Source organism: Sminthopsis crassicaudata, chromosome 1 (genome assembly GCF_048593235.1).
Source record: "Sminthopsis crassicaudata isolate SCR6 chromosome 1, ASM4859323v1, whole genome shotgun sequence".
NCBI classification, from domain to species: domain Eukaryota; kingdom Metazoa; phylum Chordata; class Mammalia; order Dasyuromorphia; family Dasyuridae; genus Sminthopsis; species Sminthopsis crassicaudata.
This window is the reverse complement of record NC_133617.1, coordinates 136699650-136724046: the sequence shown is the minus strand read 5'-3', so window position 1 is coordinate 136724046 and position 24397 is coordinate 136699650. Positions and strand designations below refer to the sequence as shown.

General features: G+C 32.6%; 1 protein-coding gene across 40 annotated transcripts in view; it reads left to right on the top strand.

Moving 5' to 3' along the window:
* The window catches only part of RIMS2 (regulating synaptic membrane exocytosis 2), a 780681-nt gene that overhangs the window by 211695 nt on the left and 544589 nt on the right, over positions 1–24397 (top strand). The window lies entirely within an intron of this gene.

Below are 24397 nucleotides of genomic sequence, written 5' to 3'. Positions count from 1 at the left end.
TAATATTCATTTTGGGTAGTTTTGTGGTATTTGTAAATTGTCCAGAATAGATACAATCAAAATTAGATTTATGTGCAATATAAAAACATGGGTTTTCAAGAAAGTCTGCAAAGGTTTGAGGTTATGAGGACATACTGAGATATTCATATTACTCATATAAATCATGATTATCATCTTCTCTATTATAATTAAGATGTCTACAAATGCAGTATCTCAAAAGTGATCAATACATTTATCCATATGAGTAGGTCAGTTCTTTAATTGCTTAAAATGAGTTAAATCTGTCTTATATGGCAAGTAGGTGGCACAGTGGATAAAGTGCTAGATGTGGAGTCAGGAAGACTCATCTTGTTGAGTTCAAATTTGGCCTCTGAGACTTACTAGCTATGTCACTCTGGACAAGTCACTTAGCTCTATTTGTCTTAGTTTCCGCCTCTGTAAAATGAGCTAAGAGAAGGAAATAGCAAACCACTATAATAATATCTTTGCCAAGAAAACCCCAAATGGAGTCACAGGCTGAACAAATAGCATATAAGACTATTTAAAATCAAAATAATTTAGAAGTTATTCTTACTAAATCAAGGGCACTTTTTCAACCTTTTCTTTTTAGAATTATAAAGCCATTACACTTATTTATTTTGATTTGTTTTCCAAATTAAGAACCTTCCTGAGGCAACCTGGTATTTCAATGTAGATTGATATTCTTAATTAATTTAGTTAAATGCATGCTGGAAATGAAGCAGTCTTTTAATTTGGAAAGGTTGTTACTATACAAATATGAAAGCAGTGAATTTTAGACTATTTCTGCATGGAATTATCCATATTATAGACTCTCTTTTATTTCCTTCAGTAATATAGATACTTTTCTAGTTATTTCCGTGTTTGTTGTCTCCTTTTATTAGTAGTTAACACTCATATCAACTAATATTAATTTACTTTGTTGCCTCTCAGATTCTTTTATTTTCTCTAATTGACTACAGTCTACTTAATAAGAAAGAAGTCTTTTGTAATTCCCCAGTAAGGTTTGAGAGAGGCCAGCTTTGCTCAGACTGGTATTTTTCATCATTCTGAAAGATAGTATCTGTTTATTTCCAATAGGGAAAGGATGGGCTCCCAGGAGGTACACTAAAATCAGCAAAGAGAAGCTGGACAGTTCTTCAGCCCCTTTTGACTTTGCTTTTTACAACACTTTCTTTATTTTATTTTAAATTAACAGAACACCAGATATATTAAAATGTGGCTATCAAGACAGATTTCAGAGCCAAATATAAAATTGCTTTGATATTTCAACTGAGCTGTTATTTAACTAATGTAGGTACTCCCCCTAATGGTGCAAGTTGTATTCTATTTGTGTTTTCTCATCTTTTAAAATTTTGTCCGTATTCTCCCTTTGGGGGAAAAAAAGTCCTTCACAAGGGGTCTCCCCACCATCCTGGGAAATTTCTAGCTTTTTGTACATTATCTAGATATCAGTGAAGTAAAGACTATCTATTAGGTAATGTAAACTCTTAGTATCTGATCAGTCTACCTCCTTTTCTGGTTATAAAACTCTCCTTAACATCCCTCTGCTATGTAATTCCTTATCAGTAATATGCTATAGCTAATTCATAGTCTTTGTGAAATTTTTCATTGTCCTTTGTGTGCTTTACACTTGGAGACTGGTATTTCGTGATCTGCAGTCATATTGAAACACTCTATATTTTATATATGTGTGTGTGTGTGTGTGTGTGTGTGTGTGTGTGTGTGTGTGTGTGTTATTTTGAGGATGGGCCTTAGTCTCAAAGCCTGGGGGGTCATTAAAAGCTTTGTATAATTTTCTAAAGGCCATTTAGCCCATTCTCTTTTTATTAAATTTTGTATTCAATTCATTGTCCATCCACAACATTTGTCCAATATTTATATATACTGTTGGACAAGTACTATGCATTGTCCAACCAACTGCATGTCATAGTTTGGACTCCTGTGTGTCAAGCACTATAGGCTTTAAAATTTTATCTCATTTGATTCTCATAACAATTCTGGATAGTAAAATTTAAAGCTTTTTCTAACTGTACCACATTCTACTGTTTGATTATCTATACTTTGTTCACCTCTACTAAGATTTACAACCTAAATTTCTGGATTTCATTTTGCCTATTTTACTTTAAGGCAACCACCACAATTGGTCATAAACTTTGGTGAATATATGGTATAGAATTTGAAATGCATCATATTTTCTAAATACACCAGCTAGGTTTTTTTTTTCTTTTTACAGAATGCATTATCATAGAAAAACTAAGAACAATGGAAAAACCCCAAGCCATATAAAGTGTCTTTGCTAGCGTTGTTCAAGTTCCTTAATGTGTCATGCACAAACCCACAAATTTCTTATGAAAATCTGAATTCTAAGCACTGCTTTGCTTTGCAAAATAATGCTATGCAAACTTATGTGAATGTCTTCTAAAAAATTCAACTAGGCTGCTTTTACTTAATACTCTGAATTTTATTGTCTAAATAGAAATTATATTTGTCATCTTGATTTCCAATATCTTCAAAGTGTGAGATATTAACTTCTTGGGAATATATTGTGAAAAATTCAAGGTACTGAAACAATGTAGATATTTTATGTTAATTGTGTTTAAGCTAATTATGCAATTTATGTATGGATCTCCCATGTATTCTGAAATATGCTTTTCTTCCTATTTTATGCCTAATAATCAAAATTGCATGTTATTATGCTAATGTATAACTGGAAGCAGCATGATTATTCAGAAAAATCAATGATTTTCTCTTCAGGGAAACATTTAAATGTCCTTACAATTCTGACCAAAAATTCTTCCTCCTTTAATAAAAATGTAGAATTTAATAACATTATTTTTTCTTATCTTTCTCTCTACCCACACATCTATATGTATGTGTATGTATACACAGACACACACACACACACACATATATATATATATTCCCTCCCTTCCCACTGACTTGAATCTTAGGTGATAGAATTGATAGTAGCTTCATTAAATGTGTGCAGGACATAAGGCAGGTACATTTGCTAGCATGCTAGAAGACAGGAATAAAATTTTAAGTGACCTTGACACAATAGAAAAATAGCCTGTCAAAATAAGTGATGTCTAGTAAAGCAAAATGCAGGCTAATAAACTTGCAGAAGCAAAAAAGCAGAGTTTAAAGATATAATATAGGAAATGACTGTTCAGATAATAAATTCAGGAGAAAAAGTTTGGTTAAACTGGGATTCAATTATGAGTCAGCAATTTAGGCCAAAACAATATGATGTTATTATCAGAAATATTAAATACATGAGCTGGGAAGTGATCTTTCTGATCTCCAAGGACCTTTATTAATAGAGTCACAAAATCCCTTATTAGAATATCATGTTCAGTCACCAATTCCCTCATCTAAGAAGCATTTGGATCAACTAAAGAAAGTTTTCAGTAGTAAAAAATAATTATAAAGGATTGAAAATAGGACTAGGGAAGAAGGATAAAGGGATTTTCCTTGTTTTGTTTAGATTAGAGAAGAATAGTCTAGATGAATAATACTTCCATTTAATAGATAGAAAATATTGGTCCTTTTTGGAGATTTTTAAGGACTCTCTTCCTTTTTCTTTTGTTCCAGTTAGAATATGGGTGTCCATAGCTCAAAACCTACTGAGTGACATATACAACCAAATGTTCTAAGGAAGTGTCCTGTTTAAAAGATAATTTGCATGTCAAAAACAGGGATAACCAAAAATATCTAGGACACATCTTTTTATGTAGACTGCAACAGTATAATTTTCTACTTAAATTGACCATAGAAAATGCATTTCTGGCTTCAGTGAACTTACAGTCTATTCAAAGAATTATATGCTCATATACATAACATACAAATCCTTTACCACTTTATCTGGGGGAAAAAAAATATCTCAGTATCATTTCCTGTGCTAATATATATATATATATATATATATATATATATATATATATATATATAGCCTATTTTAGAATGGCCTTGAGCTCCCTTTCTTAGCAGCTCATTTAATAGGATATGTGGTGTAGTGGAAAGAACACTAGTTTTGAAACCATAGGTTCAAATCCCAGCTCTGCTCTGTGCTTGTCCCTATGACCTTGGATAAATCACTCTCTGATAGTTCATTTCTTATGTAGAAAATAAGATGTAGAGAGAATCTGTTCATCTCAGGCCACAGTAAGCTTTCCCTCCTGTCTCTATAGGAAGAGGAAGGACTTTAGTTGAATTTGGAACAGTGGATGGGAGTCAGCACAGTTAGCTGGGGAGAATATAAGTAAGGGTAAGATGACAAGACTGTTTAGTGGAGAAAGGGGGATAGGCCACTTTTCTAAAAAGTTTCATGATCAAATAATTAGGCGAGATTGGCTACAAGTTTGAGCTGGAATAAGGAACAGGTGAAAGAAAGCCCATGCAGGTCTGTGCAATTGAAGGTAAAGGGACTAGAGGGATTTTGATGGTCCTTTTCTTTTCTCTCTCCAATCTTTTCCCCTTGGCAATACATTTCTATCCTTAGCTTCAGCTACCATGTCCCACAGATGATACTCAAATTTGAAGGTACAGCTTTGTTCTATTCTGATCTTTAGACTCATATCTCCAACTACATAAAAAAGCCTTTACTTAGATGTCCCACTGACACTTAACACTCAGCTTATCCCAAACTGAGCTTGTTCTTTCTTTCAAACCTCTTCCTATTGAATTCATTATTTCTGTTTTTTTTTTTTTTTTTGTTTTTTGTTTTTTTTTTGGTGTAATTTTACTACCAAGTTCGAAATCTTGGAGCCATTTTTGATTCTTCCTTTTTACTCACCTGTTATTAGTTACCAAATCCTTTTTTGCCACCCTATTTGCAGTATCATTCAGTACTTTCTTATTCTGTTTTATATTTATTTTAGGTCCTCATTACTACCTTCCCAGGATATCATAATAATTTCCTAATTGGTTTCCCTACCTCTACTGAAATTTCAGTGCATTTGTAAATTAATCTTTATTATTAATAATTATGATCATATTCCTAAAGGATCCTACCTCTTTCCCAACTTGATTTTCTTCTCTTTTTCTTTGCTCATTAAAGTACCATTGCCTATGAAATTCAAATTGTTTTCATTGGCACTCAGGACCCTCCCTAGACTGGAATTTCTTTTACATCTTTAATTCATATCAGTAAATATCTGTCTCTTGAAATTTTTCTGAGTTTTTTTCATTTTCACATCTTTTGTTCCTACGCTTATAATGCCTTTCCCCTTTCTGTTCTTGTCACTGTTAATTTCTGTTAATTTCCTTAAAAGTTCAACTCCTTAAATCTTTCTTTGGTATCTCCATTTTAAAATCTTCTTCCTTGTCACAGGACTCTGTTTTGTATTTCTTTAATGTGCTTTCAATGAAGTTTCATGTTAGATAAAACAAAGTACTTTTCTGCTACATGACCCTTCTTCATGGAACTGTAATGCCTCTATTAAATCTCTCTGATTGACATTTCTTTTATTATTAGTGATTCAGGCCTTTTTATGTGATTGTTTATTGCAATTCATATTTTGAAAATTACTGATATCCTTTTACTATTTATCTATTGGGAAATAACTCAGTCTTAAGTACTTTTGTTAGTTCCTTCTCCTATTGGACTTTTATCAGCCATACTTGAAACAAACTTTTCTTTTTTTTTTTTTTTCCTCAATAGCCTGTTTTATTTTAGTCATATTAGTTTTGTTCTTGTAAAATATTTTAAATTTTATACAAACTATTTTATTATTATTATATTCTCTGTTTATTGTTTGACTAAGAATTTTCCCTCAGTCAAAGTAGTGGAAGGTACATCCTTGCAATCCTTTTTTTTTTTTTTTTTTTTTAAATGATGTAACTGCATATGTTTGGCTCACATATACATTTGGAATTTATTAGGGTATACATTATAAGATGATTGTCTGCAGTTTTTTTTATTCAAAGTATTTTCCAGATTTTTAAAAATCCAGTAATAATCAAGAATCCTTTTCAAGTAGTTTATGTTAATATGTTTAATAAACATTGGACTCCTGCACCTTAACAAGAAACATTGTCATACAGTGGGATGAATGCTGGATTTAGGATCAGATAACTTAGATCAAAATTCTTTCTCTGTTACTACCTGTATGACTTTGGGCAAATCACTCTCTCTAAGCTTCAGTTTCTTTATATGGGAAATGAGAGTGGGGCTAGGTGATTTCTAAGGGGACTTGCAGCTCTAAATATATGATTTTATATATTTAATTGCTTCAGAGTCTTGCTTATTTAGTTCTTTATATTAATGTAATTTCCTGTTTTAACCATAACAGAATAGCTTTGATAACTAGTAATAGAGTAGTTTGAAATAATATAGTTTGAAATGTGGTAAAAGTACATATCCCCTTCATTCCTCTATCCTCTTTCCTGCCATGATTTCCTTCTGGTGTTCTAGACTTTTTCACACAAGTCACTTTAAATTACACCATTAACATTTTTAGTTTCAGGCCAATTTTCCTCTATAAAATTTTAGGGAACAGAATTTAACTATTCCACTTTAAAATGTTGTAATTTCATAAATACTTTTAATAATTTATCATAAAGACTATTTCCTTAAGTGTAATTTAAAAAGGTTTCAAGTGTGATTTCATTACTTTGCAGACCAATACTTTATTAAAGAGATACTTCTCTGGCATACAATAAAAGTTAAGGAGAAAATGGATTATGAATTACAGAAATTACTTTAAATTTCTTTTTCTAGGAAAAGTGCGATATAACTTGTCAAGGATCACATAAAGGAGATGTATCGATGGACAAAATAAGATACTTTCTAGTTTTAATAAGATAGTTTCTAGTTCTATATTTTTGTGACTTTAATTTAATTAGTACTTAAAGTAAGTATATTAGAGATCTGCTGTAAAAGGGTCCTCAGAGTCAGAATCAGAGATGTTAAACTGGTCTTGCATCACTTGTAATGGTGGAGAAACTGAGGCAAAATAGAGATTAGAGAGTTTTTAATGTTTTTTTTTTTTGAATGGGAGAGATGTAATGGGACCAAATTAGGATCTATGGTTTGGTCCCAGGGCTGAATGAGGCTATGGCCTCCAAGAAGCCAGCCTCCAGCCAGCATCCAGGAACCAATTTGAGTTCTCCATGACATATATATACACAATAGCTAAACAAAGGCAGGGGGGTGGAGTCCAAACTCTGGTGAGCAGGAATCTCCAGGTAGGAACCATAAATCCAATTCTGACAGTTTAGGGGTAGGACCATAAATCCTAATAAACTAGGAGTTAAGAAAATGTCGGACTCCAGACACAATGTCTGGAGTTCCCCTTTCTGAGTTTACACACTGACAATTTATAACCTTAGAGCAAATAGCCCTGAGTTACATCAGTCTTCATGAAGAAGAGAGAAGGGTTGCAATTAAGGGGATTGAGGCAGAACAATTAAGGAAACCAAAGCAGGACCAATTGGGGAAACTGAGGCAGAACCAACTTAGGGAAACTGAGTCAGGACAATTAGGGAAATTGAGTCAGGACAATAAAAGAGAACTGTGGCACAACTCCCAAATAGCACTCAGAACAAGATTAAAATGTAATTGTGAAATAATTAATGAAATAAATACTAATACAATACAATTTAGATAATATGGATATATTTTTATTTTGTTTTATTATCAGTCATGTTCTAGTAAAGCTGTATTGTAAAATTATTAGTCCCTGATTTACAGATTTGAAGATATTACTCTTTAGAATAGATATGTTAAAATTTCAAATGTCACCTTGCCTCCACTGCCTTCTGGAAATGCACTTAATGAACATGCTTGTGGGGATTCTTCCAAATAATGCTTGGCCAACTTAGCTTATATATTTGCCTCTCATCCTGAGCAAACTACCTATAGAGATACTTTTCAATATGGGGATACCAGGGAAGGCTGTCTTTTTCTTTAATCTTTTTAATCTTTGGCTTCTCATCCTTCCTATCAAAGATTTAATTTAAACCACCCTCAATTAATATATAATCAAAGAAGGCCCAGAAATCTCAATCAAACGTATAAACTAGGTGAGAACAAGTTCCTATCAATTTGGAAGATATGAAGTAAATTGAGTTCTGAGTGCCTTTGTGAGTATGAATTGGGGAAAGTTGCTTTGAATGTTGTGCCATACTACAAATCTTAACTTTCTACCAAATCATTAACTTTCTACATAATGATTACCTTCTTTTTTGACAAAGTTTCCTATCCTAAACTCTGATGGTCTTTATTTTGGGAAGTTCCTTAACTTTTGTAAACATTTTGACCATTCCTTAAATTCTTCAAATTACTCTGTCCAAAGTTACCAAGCATCTTTTTAGTTGCCAAACCTAAGGCTCTTTTTTCAATTCTCATTTTCTTCAACCTTTCTTGAATCTTTGATCTTTTGAAAATGGTCACTTCTTTGATCCTCTCTTCTCTCTAAGTTTTCAAACACAATTCTGTCTCCTGGTTCTATCTAATCTTTCCTCAGCCTTCTTTACTGGGTCCTCATTCAGTTCATATCTTTTAACCATAGATATCACTCAAGATTTGTCCTAGGCCTTCTCTTTTCCCTCTCCATTATTTTATTTGTCAATCTTATCTGCTATATGGATTGTTATTTCTATCTTACTCCAATATCTGCTGAATTCCAATCTCATATCTCCAATTGTCTTTCAGATAATGTTGAAATGGATGTTCAATAGATATCTTAAACTCAAATGTCCAAACTAGAACTCATTACTCCCTGACCTTAGACTATCCTTCATATCATCATTATTACTGTAGAGGGGGTAACAGTATTCTCCCAATTCTTCAGGTTCACAATTTAAAAGTTGTATTGGACTTCTCACTGTTTCTCAGTTCCCAAATCCATTTTGTTTTGCAAAGACTTGTTGATTTTATCTTTACATCTCTTGAATACATTGTCATTACTCTATTCAGGCCATCATCAAGTCTTTCCTTACTTAAATTTATCTTTCATTATCTACCAAAGTTATTTTTTAAAAAGCACAATCCCAATTATGTCACCTATCTATTAAAAAAACCCAAAAAACCAAAAAACAAAAAAAAACCCAAAAAACTCCAATTGTTTCCTGTTGCATCAAGAATGAAAAGCTCCTCTGTTTGACATTCAAAATGATTCATAACCGAGCTCCTTCTTATCTTTTCAATCTTCTTACACTTTATTCTTCAACATATATTTTTTGACTTTGACACTGGCCTCTTGACTAAACAAGACACTCCAACTCTTAGCTCTAGACATTTTTTCTACCTGTCTCCCATACCTGGAAAGTTTTCCCTCCTCAAGTCCTCCAAATGACTTCTCTGGCTTTCTTTCTAAAACCATATATTTTACAATTAAACCCGTCTTAATTCCAGTGCTTCTCCTCTGCTCATAATCTCCAATTTATCTTGTATATAGCTTGTTTGAATACACCCTGAGCTTCAGGCAGGGCCTTTTTTTTGCCTGCTTTTGTCTCTAAGCACTTAGCATAACACTTGACACATACTAGGGGTCCCAGTTAATGTTTATTGAATTGATTGACTGAAGATCTTTTCCTTAATAAAATATTATTTTCTTATAATAGTACATATTGATCTGAAAAGATGTCCTTTTGGATTCTTATAGATGAATTTGAATAACACTATACTTGATATAACAACAGAATCCATTTACTTTCCCCCAATAGTTTGAACTTAATTTTGTTCTTGGGGGCACAAAAATATATTTTTAATAGTATTCCTTAATTTATGCTCTACAGCCTCACAGTCTGCAATGATTTCTATATGACACATAAGATATGACATAAAATGACATGAAACTTGAATGGCAAATGACAATATATGAGCTCAGTTTTGAAAATCTATACTTCTTTTAGTCTTTGAGTTAGGAGGTTTTTTGGGGGAAGATTATTCTAATTAATACATATAATCTTGGCTCAACACATTATATAATACAAGGTTATGATGCTTTGACAAACTGCCATTTATCATACATTGTTAATTATATTCAGGGATTTTTTTAACACTGAATTTGCACTTTATTTTTAGGGAAAGTCTGAATTTGCATTCAAATGTAGGTCTAAAGTGAAATGCATCCATTTATTCATGAACCAAAATTAATTTCTGTTATAAGACAGTCACATACCACCCCCTAGTGGGATGATATGATAACTACAAAAATGTCCCAGTTCAGGAATTTTAACATGAAATAGCTACTATTTTTAAGAACTGGCTTTTATTCTTTAGACATATTCCATTTGATCTTTAATTTTTAGATGGTCATACACACCAAATGATAGTAAAAAGACATGCTTTTTATAATCATCAAATAGATAAAATTTTCAGATTGGTTGACTCCTCTGATTTATTTAGTCCATTGGTTTTTGAATTAAGAATCTAACTTTGGAACAAAAAGCTATTAAAACAGAGGATGTAAAAGATATGAGTTTTAGGCTTGTTTAGATGTCATGTTCTGATTTATTGCTTAGCAGGTAAAAAAGAAAAAAAGTTCTCTATAGAATCCAGCTCAGTTATTATTGTACATTTGAAAGCAGACCAATTCATTTTCATCATTATATCTCTTAATTTTTAGCATAGTTTCAAGAGAAAATATAGCCTTTAGGCAAAGAAAAAATAGCAAGTAATATATAAATTCTCTGAAATCTCAGATGATTTATAAGTTCCTAATGTGACATTTTTCTTATAGTTCTGTTGTTAATAAGATTAGCTCCATGTGTTTTTTACCACATGAGTAAAGGGAAATTCAGAAAGATTAAGTGACTTGACCATAGTAATGTAGCTAATTAGTAGCAGACCCAGAAGAATGATGATTATCAATATTAAATAACATCAGTTTGCTTATATCCTAGTAAACTATTGCCAATCTCCATTTATTCATTTCATCTTGAGACCCAGATATCTAGTTCTTGGAAATATCCTGGTTCTTAGGAATATTTTCTCATGAACATTCTGGAATAGGCTTTATTCTTAGGGAAGTTCTAAAGGGAGTATTGCTACGCTGTTTCCAAATCACTTGAAGAAATTCCTAGGTAATTCTGCTGAAATTTTCCAGTCTCAAGACAGTACAATTAGGACATCCTCCCCAACATGGGGTTTCTAGTAACTACTTCATGTGGTGAAAACCATTTCAAACCCTATGATGCTTAATCTATAACTATAAGAAAAAACATCCCATAATGTTTACCCCAGGCTTTAGATAAAATTTCAGTTTTTTTTTTTTAATACCGTTTGCTGTTTTTAATCTTTACTTAAGCTCTGTACCTAATATAAGAATCTTTAAAAAAATAAATTCATGAGGCAACTACATGGTGCAGTGGATAGAGCACCTACCCCAGAATCTGTAGGTCCTGTGTTCAAATTTGGCCTCAAACATGTAACACTTCTTAGCTGTGTGACTCTAGGCAAGTCACTTTTGTTTTTGTGAAAAACAAACAAAAAACACACAAAAAATAAATTCATGAGGGTCTGACTTATAAGATAAGCCCATTTGTCTTTTAAAATTATCACATACTTTAAAATGGGAAAAATTTCACTTTCTTTACAATTATCATCACAATTTTACAGATAAAAATTTTGATCCAATTTTGAGAACTTGTTAATAAAACACGCAAAAATCCACAAAAACACAATATACCTGAATTCCTCATTAAAAATATTATCAAAGCCAATCATATGTATATAAATACACACACACACACACACACACACACATATATATCTTAGAAATTTGACTAAATACAGATTAAAATTGTAAAATTTATCATAATTGCATACTATTATAGTAACTCAGAGATATTCCAGTATCAATCTGTTAATAGATTTATTTATGCTCATAAACCTTCTACTGTTCACTTGATTATAGAAATTTGCTATGAGAAAATTTAAAAAAAAAGAGGTAATAGTTAAAATGATGTCAAGAATCATCCCTTCATAGGCACAGACTGACCCTCATAGAGAAAAACCTCCCTTAGCTCTGTTTGATTTCAAGCATGAGTCATATTTGACAAGTCAATTATATAGAAAAGGACATATTATGCAAAAGACATTAAAAACCAGGCGCATCCTTCCAGGTAGAGAAATTTCCTAAGCTGAATCAAGAGAATCTTACCTTAGACCACATCAAAGTCATCCCTTCAACTTTTCCCAGTGATAAACACCCACCTATAGCAGTTCTCAGATTGTGGCACATACCATTTTCTCTTTGAGTGGTAGAATATTGGCATAATAACATTTTAAAAATATATACTTAAAATCAAACTTGAAACAGTATCAAATTATACTCCCATGGGAGTTTACCTCAAAAAACTAAATTCTAGTAACTCATGACCTTAGGACTTGAATATTATTGGTTTTCTCATAGTTCCCTAATAATTGCATATCATTAATCATTTACTCATAAATTAAAACTAATTACATTCAGGGATTTCAGACATAGAGTGAATATCTGATAGTTGACTCATATAAATAGTGTAGGTACATCCTTAAACCAACCATATATTTTCACAATTTTAAACATTTTCAAGTAAAATGTCACCCTTTATTATGGTATACTTATTAAGCTCCTCCTTCCCCCACCTCCTCCCTCCTTTGACATAGAACAGGAGAGGGGATTTACTTTCTTGGTTCTAGGTCCTCAAACTTCAGTATTTAACAATTTGTGGCAAGTGGTCACTGGGGCTAATAAAATCTTATGACTCTGTCTGAATACAAAGCCTCAAAGGGCCTCACAGAAAAAGATATGTTAAAGGGTCATCTATTTCACAAATGTAACCCATTAAATATTTTAAAATGTTCAAATATCTATTTTATTACATCCTTTTAACAACTTAATTCATAATCTAACAGCATCCAGATTAAAAGAGAAATTATTTATTTAACAACATTTCTGATATGATGAGTTCTCATAGCATTTCTGACACATCAAGTATGTAAAACAGGAAATAAAATATATTATCAGCTGGATGACATCAACTCAGCCTAATACATTTCTAAATATTTTATATAAAACCCAATATAGAATAATTTAGCATAGGGCCACTATATTTAGTTAAAGAAAATATCATTGCTTCATACTGGATGACTTGATCTAATAAACAGTCATCATATTATGCAATCAAAGAAGCAATAACAATAATTAACATTTATATAGAAGTACCAGGCATTGTGTCAAGCATTTCACAATCATTATATCATTTTGATCCTCACAGAAATCTTGGGAAAAAGGTACCACTATTATTTTCCTTTTTTACAGATTAGGGAACTGAAACAGAGATAATATAACTTGCTTAAGATCACATAGTTAACAAATTTCTGAGACCAAGTATAACTCAAATTTCCCTGATTCATGAATTTTCCAAGTATTTTTTGCATTAAATGTTACAATTAACAGAAACATTTTGCCAGGCAACATAATTTAGTTAAAGGAGAAATTTCTTTTTATTTATTTATTTTTTATTAAAGCTTTTTTATTTACAAAACAAATGCATGGGTAATTTTTTTTAACATTGACCCTTGCAACGCCTTCTTTCCAAATTATTTCCTCTTTCCTCCCACCCTCTCCCCTAGATGGCAGGTAGTCCAATACATGTTAAATGTGTTAAAATATATGTTAAATCCAATATATGTATACAATCATCTTGTTGTCCAAGAAAAATCAGATCAATAAAGAAAAAAAAAACCTGGAAAAGAAAACAAAATGCAAGCAAACAACTACAGAAAGAGTGAGAATGCTACATTGTGGTCCACACTCAGCTCCCATTGCCCTCTCTTTGGGTTTAGATGGCTCTCTTCATCACTGAACAATTGGAATTGGTTTGAATCATCTCGTTGTTGAAGAGAGCCCCATCCATCAGAACACTGATCATTGTATAATCTTGTTGCAATGTAAAATGATCTCCTGGTTCTGCTCATTTCCTTTAGCATCAGTTCATGTGAGTCTCTCTGGCCTCTCTAAAATCATCTTACTGCTCCTTTCTTACAGAACAATAATATTCCATAACATTAATATATTTCATAATATCCATATACATTCATTATTCAGTCATTCTCCAATTGATGGGCATCCAGTCAGTTTCTAGTTTCTTACCACTACAAAAAGGGCTGCCACAAAATTTTTGGAAATGTGAGTCTCTTTCTCTCCTTTAAGATCTTTTTGGATATAAGCCCAGTAGAAATACTGCTGGGTCAAAGGATATGTATAGTTTGATAGCTTTTTGAACATAATTCCAGATTGGTCTATAGGAGAAATGTCAGTCAAACAAAATATGTGTTACAACCACAAATTCATATCCTTGATTTCAAAAAGACATTAGTCACTCTACTTTAAAATTTAGAGTTCAGAGTTTACAATTAGGTCATTATCAAATGTTTCAAAATATTTCAACAGTTCTTTTTATTTATTTTCATTTAATCATTCCCCTAAAACAAATCAATTCATAATCCAGCCCCACCTTCTTTTTCCCTGAGGCTGTTTACCTTTGACTTCAGGGAAAAGATAGGCAAATATGCACCCTGTCCTCTTGCTTTAGAGCTCATGAGATTCTAAAGATTCTGGATATATCTCCGGAATGATCTTCAGGTGTAGAGAACTGCAGATGTCCTATGGAATTAGGTAGTTTTTCTGAAAGCTTATCATCCAGGGGTTCATGCAAATAGCTCTGTACAAGCAAGATATGTATAGGATAAATGGGGAAAAAAATCAACTGAGGGAAGTCTCTATAGAATTAAGAGGATTTGTGAAAGGCTTTTTTCCAGAAGGTGGGATTTTAGCTACAACTGGAAAGCAAGGTAAAAAGGAGGAAGGCGATCATTCCAGGACATTGAAAAATTGTTGAGTTGAAAGATGGAGTATCTTGCTTTTTGAACAACAGGGATGATAGTATCATGTAGTGGAGAAGGGGGAGTAGAATATTATTAAACTAGGAAAATGGAAGAAGCTGGTTATGAAGAGCTTTGAATACCAAATGAGTGATTTAAAATTTTTATTCTGGAGGTAGGGTTTTGGGATTTATTAAATATGGAATGATATAGTCACACCTATATTTTAGAAATTTTGCTTTGACTGCTAAATGGATGATAGCTGGAGTTGGGAAAAACAAAGTAGAGAGACCAATCAGCAGGCTATTGCAATATTCCAGTCATGAGAGGATGAGGGATTATCCTGTAGTGGTAGCAGTGTCAGAGGGAAGAAAGGGGTACATATGAGAGATATTGTGAAGATAAAGTCTTCACTACATTATATAATAGGATTGATGAGGGAAAGTGAGAAATTGAGGATGAATATTGATTACAAATCTGGGTGACTGAAAGGATAATGAAAAGAAAGTTAGAAAGAGTAGGATTGAGGATGAAAGATTAACTCCCTTTGAGAATCATTACTCAGAGCTCATTCTCTGACACACCTTAACAGATAAAGAGTCTCTAACTGAAGAGACTACTTTATATGCAGGACTGGGGAGATAAAACTAATGCTAATAGAAAGAGAGTTTTTTTTTTTTTTTTTTAATATTAGAATGAATTGTATTGAATTGAAAGGATATACCCAGGTTCCAAAAGAATGAACAGATGCTAAGCCTTTGTCAGTGCTCTTAAAATTTTTTTTTTAAATTATAACTTTTTATTGACAAAACATATGCATGGCTAATTTTTCAACTGTGACCCTTGCAAAAAAACTTCTGTCCCAATTTTTTCCCTCCTTCCCTCCACCCTCTCCCCTAGATGGCAGGTAGTCCTATACATGTTAGAGAATATGTTAAATACAATATATGTATACATATTTATACAGTTGTCTTGCTACACAAGAAAAATCAGATTTAGAAAAAAGGTAAAAATAACCTGGGAAGAAAAACAAAAATGCAAGCAAACAATAACAGAAAGAATATAAATGCTATGTTGTAGACCACACTTATTTCCCAGTGTTCTTTCACTGGGTGTAGCTGGTTCTGTTCATTACTGATCATTGTTGAAGATAGTCACTTCCATCAGAATTGATCCTCATATAGCATTGTTGTTGAAGTATATAACGATGTCCTGGTTCTGCTCATTTCACTCAGCATCAGTTCATGTAAGTCTTTCCAGGCCTCTCTGTATTCATCCTGCTGGTCATTTCTTACAGAACAATAATATTCCATAACAGTCATATACCACAATTTACCTAGCCATTCTCTAATTGATGGGCATCCATTCAATTTCCAGTTTCTAGCCACTACAAAAAAGGGCTGCCAAAAAACATTTTTGCACATACAAGTCCCTTTCCCTTTTTTACTATCTCTTTGGCATATAAGCCCAATGGTAACACTGCTGGATTAAAGGGTATGCACAGTTTGACACCTTTTTGAGTATTGTTCCAAATTGCTCTCCAGGATCCGTTCACAACTCCACCAACAATGTATCAGTGTCCCAGTTTCCCCACACCCACTCCAACATTTGCACTATTTTTTCATGTCATCTTAGCCAACCTGAGAGGTGCATAATGGTATCTCAAAGTTGTTTTAATTTGCATTTCTCTGATCAATAATGATTTGGAACACCTTTTCATATGAGTAAAAATAGTTTCAATTTTATCATCTGAAAATTGTCTGTTCATATCCTTTGACATTTATCAATTGGAGAATGGCTTGATTTCTTATAAATTTGAGTCAATTCTCTATATATTTTGGAAACAGAACCTTTAGCTGTAAAGGTGTTTTTCCAGTTTATTGCTTCCCTTCTAATATTGTCTGCATTAGTTTTGTTTGAACAAAAGCTCTTTTAACTTGATATAATCAAAATTTTCTATTTTGTGATCAGTAATGATCTCTAGTTCTTCTTTGGCCACAAATTCTTTCCTCCTCCACAGGTCTGAGAGGTAAACTATTCTATGTTCCTTTAATTTATTTATAATCCCATTCTTTATGCCTAGATCATAAACCCATTTTGATCTTATCTTAGTGTATGATATTAAGTGTGGGTCAATGCCTAGTTTCTGCCATATTAATTTCCAATTTCCCCAGCAGTTTTTGTCAAATAGTGCATGTTTATTCCAAAAGTTGGGGTCTTTGGGTTTGTCAAACACTAGATCGCTATAGTCATTGAATATTTTGTCCTGTGAATCTAACCTATTCCACTGATCAACTAATCTATTTCTTAGCCAACACCAAATGGTTTTGGTGACTGCTGCTTTATAATATAGTTTTAGATCAGGTACAGCGAGGCCACCTTCATTTGATTATTATTATTATTTTTTTTATTAGTTCCCTTGAAATTCTTGACCTTTTATTCTTCCAGAAGAATTTTGTTGTTATTTTTCTAGTTTCTTGGGAGTCTGATATAGCATTAAATAAATAGATTAGTTTAGGGAGTATTGTCATCTTTATTATATTCACTCGATCTATCCAAGAGTGTTTAATACTTTTCCAATTATTTAGATCTGATTTTATCTGTGTGGAAAGTATTTTGTAGTTTTGCTCATATAGTTCCTGACTTTCCCTTGGCTGATATATTCCAAAATATTTTATACTATTGACAGTTATTTTAAATGAAATTTCTCTTTGTGTTTCTTGCTGTTGGATTTTGTTAGTGATGTATAAAAATGCTGAGGATTTGTGTGGATTTATTTTGTATCCTGCAACTTTGCTAAACTTATGGATTATTTCTAATAGCTTTTTAGTAGAATCTATGGGGTTTTCTAAGTATACCATCATATCATATTCAAAGAGTGATAATTTGGTTTCCTCATTGCCTATTCTACTTCCTTTAATCTCTTTTTCATCTCTTACTGCCAAAACTAGCATTTCTAAGACAATATTGAATAGTAATGATGATAATGGGCAACCTTGTTTCACTCCTGATTTTATTGGGAATAGTTCCAGTTTATCACCATTATGTATGATGCTAACTGATATAAACTTTAAATAGATGCTACTGACTATTTTAAGGAAAAGTCCATTTATTCCTACACTCTCTAGTGTTTTTTAATAGGAATGTGTATTGGATTTTATCTAATGCTTTTTCTGTACCTATTGAGATGATCATATGGTTTTTGTTCATTTGGTTATTGATATAGTCAGTTATGTTAATAGTTTTCCCAATATTGAAACAGCCCTGCATTCCTGGTATAAATCCTGGTATTTTGTCATGGTTTTCTGAAATCTTTTTGCTAATATTTTATTTAAGATTCTTGCATCAATGTTCATTAGGGAGATTGATCTATAATTTTCTTTTTCTGTTTTTGTCCTACCTAGTTTAGTTATCAGTACCATATCTGTGTCATAAAAGGAATTTGGTAGGACTCCTTCATTCCCCATTTTTTCAAATAGTTTATATAGCATTGGAGTTAATTGTTCTTTAAAAGTTTGGTAGAATTCACATTCAAATCCATCTGGTCCTGGGGATTTTTCTTAGGGAGTTGATTAATAGGTTGTTCTATTTCTTTTTCTAAAATGGGACTATTTAACCAATTTACTTCTTCCTCTGTTAATCTGGGCAACCTATATTTTTGAAGGTGTTCATCCATTTCATTTAAGTTATTAAATTTATTGGCATAAAATTGGGCAAAGTAACTCCTAATTATTGCTCTAATTTCCTCTTCATTAGTGGAATTAGCAGAATGCAACAGTGGAAAAGTGAAAATGCTGGAAGAAATTGGAATCTGTGCACTATGTAGCTAATGAATTTAAGTTATTTAAGACAACATATTGGAATATATATTTTAAAGTGAGAGTCATGGATCATCTAGAAAAGAAGGCATTGATTACAAAGAATTAACCTGATTTCATCAACAACAGATCATGTCAGACTAACTTCAATTTAATTTTTGCCAGGGCTCCTAAATTAGGAGGTCAATATAATAGAGTGACATGGTTTGCTTATATCTTAGTAAAATATTTAGAAATTTCTCAGTTAGCAAATTATTTGTTTGACAGAATATAAAAAAGATAGAATAAATTAGGAATAAAGGTAAAATCTTATACTTAGGTTCACTTTCCCAGTTCCAAGATGGAGAAGAATTGACAAGGCAACTATTTGTCTTAAAAAAACAAACAAACAAACAAACAAACAAAAAAACGATTTAAAGGGATTAGTGGTTTACAGTAGCAGTTAAAAAAGTTAATGGATTATTGGATTTCATTAAAAGGAAAATTTCCATGAGCACAACTGGATTCTGCTTTGGTCAGAGCCAATCTTGAGTTTTGTCTGAGTACCACATTTTAGAAAGGTTACTGACAGGGGAGAGTACAAACACAATTTGTAAAGTGTCATGAGTCCTTGCAATGTGAGAATCAGTTGAAGGAACTGGGGATGTTTATTCTAGAGAAGAGAAGACTTTACAGAGTATGTGACATGATATGTATCCCTAATTATTTGAAAGAGTGTTAGTTTACAGTGACTAGACATTATGTCTTTAGACAAGGAGCAATAGGGACAGGGGTCAAAGTTTCAGGCAGGAAGATTTAGGTTTGATGTGAAGAAAAGTTTCTTAACAATTGGAGTTATCTAGATATGAGATAGGCTGCTTCAGGAAGTAAATGGCAACCCCTTAGTAGAGGTCTATGAGTAAAGGCAAAATGTTTACCTGTTGCAATTTACAGATCCCTTAGAGATCATTTAGGTTATGGCTTTTATTTTATAGATTAGAGAATTGTAGCACACAAAAGGAAACTCTTTCCCCAAAATCACATTCGTAGTCAAGTTAACAAACATTTGTTAAGGGCTATATGTCACACAGTGAGTTGTGCACTGGAAATACAAAGATAGGCAGAAACAGTCCCTACCCCCTTGTAGCTCACATTCAAATGGGGAAGAGAACAAATAAACAACTAGGTCCATACATGATCCATACAGAGTAACTTAGATGTAGTCAGAAGTAGGAGAGCCAGGATTTTAACTTTGATGCTCTTTCCATTATATCCACTGAAGAAGAAGTTTTTGTTAGTTTATGGGCTAGACTAAAATACTTTTGGAGGTCTCTTTCAACTCTAAAGTATGCCAGTATTTACTTATAATCATTTAAAATGAAGGTATTCTCAACCTTGGGGAGACAGCTCAATCAAGTGTAATTATTCAAATGTGAGAATCTTTTAAGAAACAGCAGGGCATAGGTAGAGGGAGAAAATGTCTTGTAATCAGGAAAGCCTGGTTTAAAATCCTGCCTCTAATTTACACTGATTCCTGGTTGATTTCTCAATGCCCCAGGCAATCAATCCTCTAAGATTTTGAGTTACAGAACAATCAACAACTGCATTTGTGAGGGAGTTTCTACCATGGAAGAAAATCTAAATATATATGGAGCAAGAAAAGTGAAGAAAGAAGAGAGATAGAGGGTGGAGAGACAAAATGAGATTGAAAGGAAGAGAGAAAAGGCACAGAGAAGAGTACAGGCAGGAAGAAAGAAAGGAGATGGAGAGGAGAAAGGAAATTAAGGTAGAAGGAGGGAGAGAGGAGGAAGTAAAGAGGGGAGAATAGAAAGTAAAAAGAGGAGGAAGGAAGAAAGAAGAGAGAAAGAAAAGAGAACACAAAATATATTATATCCTTTTGTCTTAATATTTTAATCATGTGTTATATTTCATATGCAAATGATATTACTTTCTACATTTAATAGAATGTGTACCTTGAGTTTTTTCTCCCATCAAGCATGATGAATTTGTCTTGCTTTATATTTTGTAATTTCACTTGTGCCTAATATTGTCTTTATATAGCTATTTAGCTGGCAGAAAGTGGACATTCTAGCCCAATAAATCTTTTCTCTGTATAAAGCTGATTGGATTTTCTGATGCTCAGACTACAAGCTCCTAAACATTTTTCTTTTAATCTCCAAGTCTCACTGTTTCTCCCTTCTTTGAATTCCAGTAGCACTTGCACTCTAGACATATTTGGTGTTCTTTGTATGAAATAATTATTATTATTAATCTTTAATGTATATATATATATATATATATATATATATATATATATATGTATATTCATGTTCCCAAGGCCTGACATTGTCTTATATATAATGAGTACATAATATTTTTTTTTTTGTGACTGTTGATGATAAGAAACAAATTTAATTGGCCCTGATTATAGAATTCTAGCAATAGACTTATTCTTCGGCCATTTAAAATCATAATCCTAATAGTTTATATTATGTGACAGGCAGTTAACTCTTTGCATCTAATAACGTCATCTTGTGGGATTTTATTTGCTATGAAGAAGAATCAGCAGGGGACTGAATGGAAGAACTAGAATTTTTTGTGTAAGAGTGAAGGGGAAAAGCCAGAAGAATGTGCTTTTCTAACTTTAAAGGAAATGCAGTCTAACTGAATCTATAGAAATGTGAGGTAGAAAAGAGCATTAGACTAATACTATTTAGAAGAAGATACTCAAGGCTACTCTCTTTAACTAGATTTTGATCTCAGGCAAGTCACTGAATGTATCTGGGTCTTATTTTTTCACTTACAAAAAGCAATGGTTGGACTGACTTTTATACAGTCCTTCCCAATCTAAGATAGACTGTTCTAAGTATATTCTTTCTCTAATGCATTTTTAGTTTGAGACATCTGCAGTACCAATTTTTGGCACAAGGTGGTAGACAAAGGCTGAAGTTTGAGTCTGAAATATGATGCTTTTGTCAGCACATTGGTGGATTATATGGATTTCATTTAGTCCTGATTTGAACTAACCCTGGCAAAAGAAAATTAAGCCCCAAGACAACAATTCATTTTCTTTTCTTTAGGGAAGCTGATATTTGCATGCTAGAAATAATTCTTCTAAGAATTAAATCCACTTATGTATTGGTATAATTGCTCTCCCAAATCCTTTTGGAAGAAGTCAGTCTATAAATCATAAATAAATAGATCCTGGCATAATTGTACTACATACTTTACTGTCTTTTATTTCACTTCATGATAGATTCAGATAAATTAAATTTAATAAGTTTTTTATTAAGTCTTGACTGTGATAGACACTATAGAATACACAAGGAATAAAGGATCTTATTAATACACTTGAATATTTTAAGTATTTAAAATCAAAACAACAGAAAACAATATGTGAATAAATGCCATCCATATGGGATGAAATGAAAATGAACTGGGATTTTTGCAGTGTGGAAAATTTGAGGATAGATTTATTAGAGGAGGTTTCAAAAAGGAGACTGGTTTGAGCTGGACCTTGAAGAAAGATATAATTCAAATAGAGAAAGAGAAATTATAAGGTTTAGCATTGGTTTAGAAACATTGCTTTGACTCTAAGATTACATTTTAGAACATTGACTTTTTACAAAATTTCAGAAATCAGAAGGGATTTTGGTAGTCAAAAAATACTCTCTACCCCAACATGCTTGACAAGTAGTCACTTAGCTTTTGATTAAAGTCTTCTAATAGGGAGAACATCCCTATTCATTCCATTCATTCCATTTTTGGAAAACTAATTGTTAAGAAGTTCTAATGATATTGAGGCTAAATTTGTCTCTTTGTAACTCCTACCCATCACTCCTCTTTCCTGCTGGGTCCACATGAATCTAAACCTTTTGACAACCTCCAAATGACAATTTTTCAGGTCCTTGGATGCTCACTATCTTGGGTCTTCACCCTCAAAAGAAAAATAAATCCTTTCCACATTAAATATTGGTTTTATTCTACTGATCCTCATATGACATGAATTCAAAGGCCTTATTATTGTCAAGAACTCCAACAGCTTTCTAGACATGTAAACTCATAACCTAGGTGTCATCCTCAATTCCTCACTCTCTTAACCCGCTATATACAATCTGTTTCCAAATTTAGTTGATTCTACCTTCATAGCACTTTTTTTGGTATCTACTCCCTTCTCTACTCTGACACTGCTACCATCCTAGGTGAGGTCCTCAGCACTTCATACTTGAATGATTGCAGTGGCCTGCTGGTTGGTCTTTCTATCTTGGGTTTCTCCCCATTTCAGTTTGGCCTCTACTCAAACTGTCAATTTGATCTTTCTAAAGCACACTTCCCTATTCAACAAATTCTTTTTTTTTTTTTTTTTTTTTTTTTTAATTTTTGGTTTTTTTATTAACAGATTTTTTTTTTTTTTAATTTACCAAACACATGCATGGGTAATTTTTCAATATTCACCCTTGCAAAATCTTGTGTTCCAAATTTCCCTCTCCCCCCCCCCCCCCCAGAGGGCAGGTAATACAATATATGTTAAATCCAATATATGTGTGCATATATACAGTTATCTTGCTGCACAAGAAAAATTGGCTCTAGAAGGAGAAAAAACTGAGAAAGAAAACAAAATGCAAGCAAACAATAACAAAAAGAATGAAAATGCTATGTTGTGATCCATATTCAGTTCCCACAGTCCTCTCTCAGGGTGTAGATGTCTGTCTTCGTCACAAGATTATTGGAACTGGTCTTCCTATTCAACAAATTCTCTGGATTCTCTTATGGCTCCACAATAAAATATAAAAATTCCCTGTGGACTTATAAAACCCTTTGTAAACTGTCTCCTTTCTATTTTGCAGTCTTCTTACACCCTACTCTCTTCTATTCATTGATATTGTTCTTTCTGTTCCTTGCCCATGTTGAACTTGTGGGCCACTAAATCACCCATGTTTTTAAATAGTAAATTCCTTTCTAACCATACCTCTTCCATCTTATACTAACGTAGTTCATTTTTTGAATTCAAGGAGACTACATTTTTCCCCATTAAATTTCATCGTGTTATATTCATTCCACTATCCTAGCCTCTCAAGATCTTTCAAAAGCCTACTTTTCTGTCATCTATGATGCCAGTACCTTTTTCAACTTTTCAAAATCTTAGATTTAGAATTAGGTGGAATTTTTAAGGTTGTCTAGACCAATCCCTTTTCTTTTGAAAATCAAGAAACTGAGAACCAGAAAGGTTATATGGCTTGGAGCAGGTTCTGCGGGTAATAAGTGGGAGGCCAAGGATGGGTACCAAAGTTGTCTGACTCCAAATCTGACACCTTTTCTTTTATACTACACATAGAGCCATCAAGAAATATTCATTAAGCATAATATGTCTACTACTATTCTAAAGATTGTGGGGCATTTACAAAAAGTACAAACTTATATTCCCTGACCTGAAAAAGTTGAGGAGATAAAGCTAATAGCCAAAATAGCAATGAACATGGTAGATAAAATAAAAATTCTTCATTACAAAATCCCTAGAAGCTTTCCTTGAATTGCAAAGTGGTTTTTTTTTTGTTGTTGTTGTTGCTGTTGTGTTGTGTTGTGTTGTGTTTTGTTTTTTGGCTGTTATTATTAATAAAAAGAAAGAAAGCTAAAGGGAAATATCTTTATATTTTTGTTCTACCTTTGTGGTAGCTCCATATTGTCATTTTTAAAATCACAAGAGCTACGTAAGCTAACCCTAACTCTAACTCTAACCCATGCCCAGTTGTCTGTAGAACTG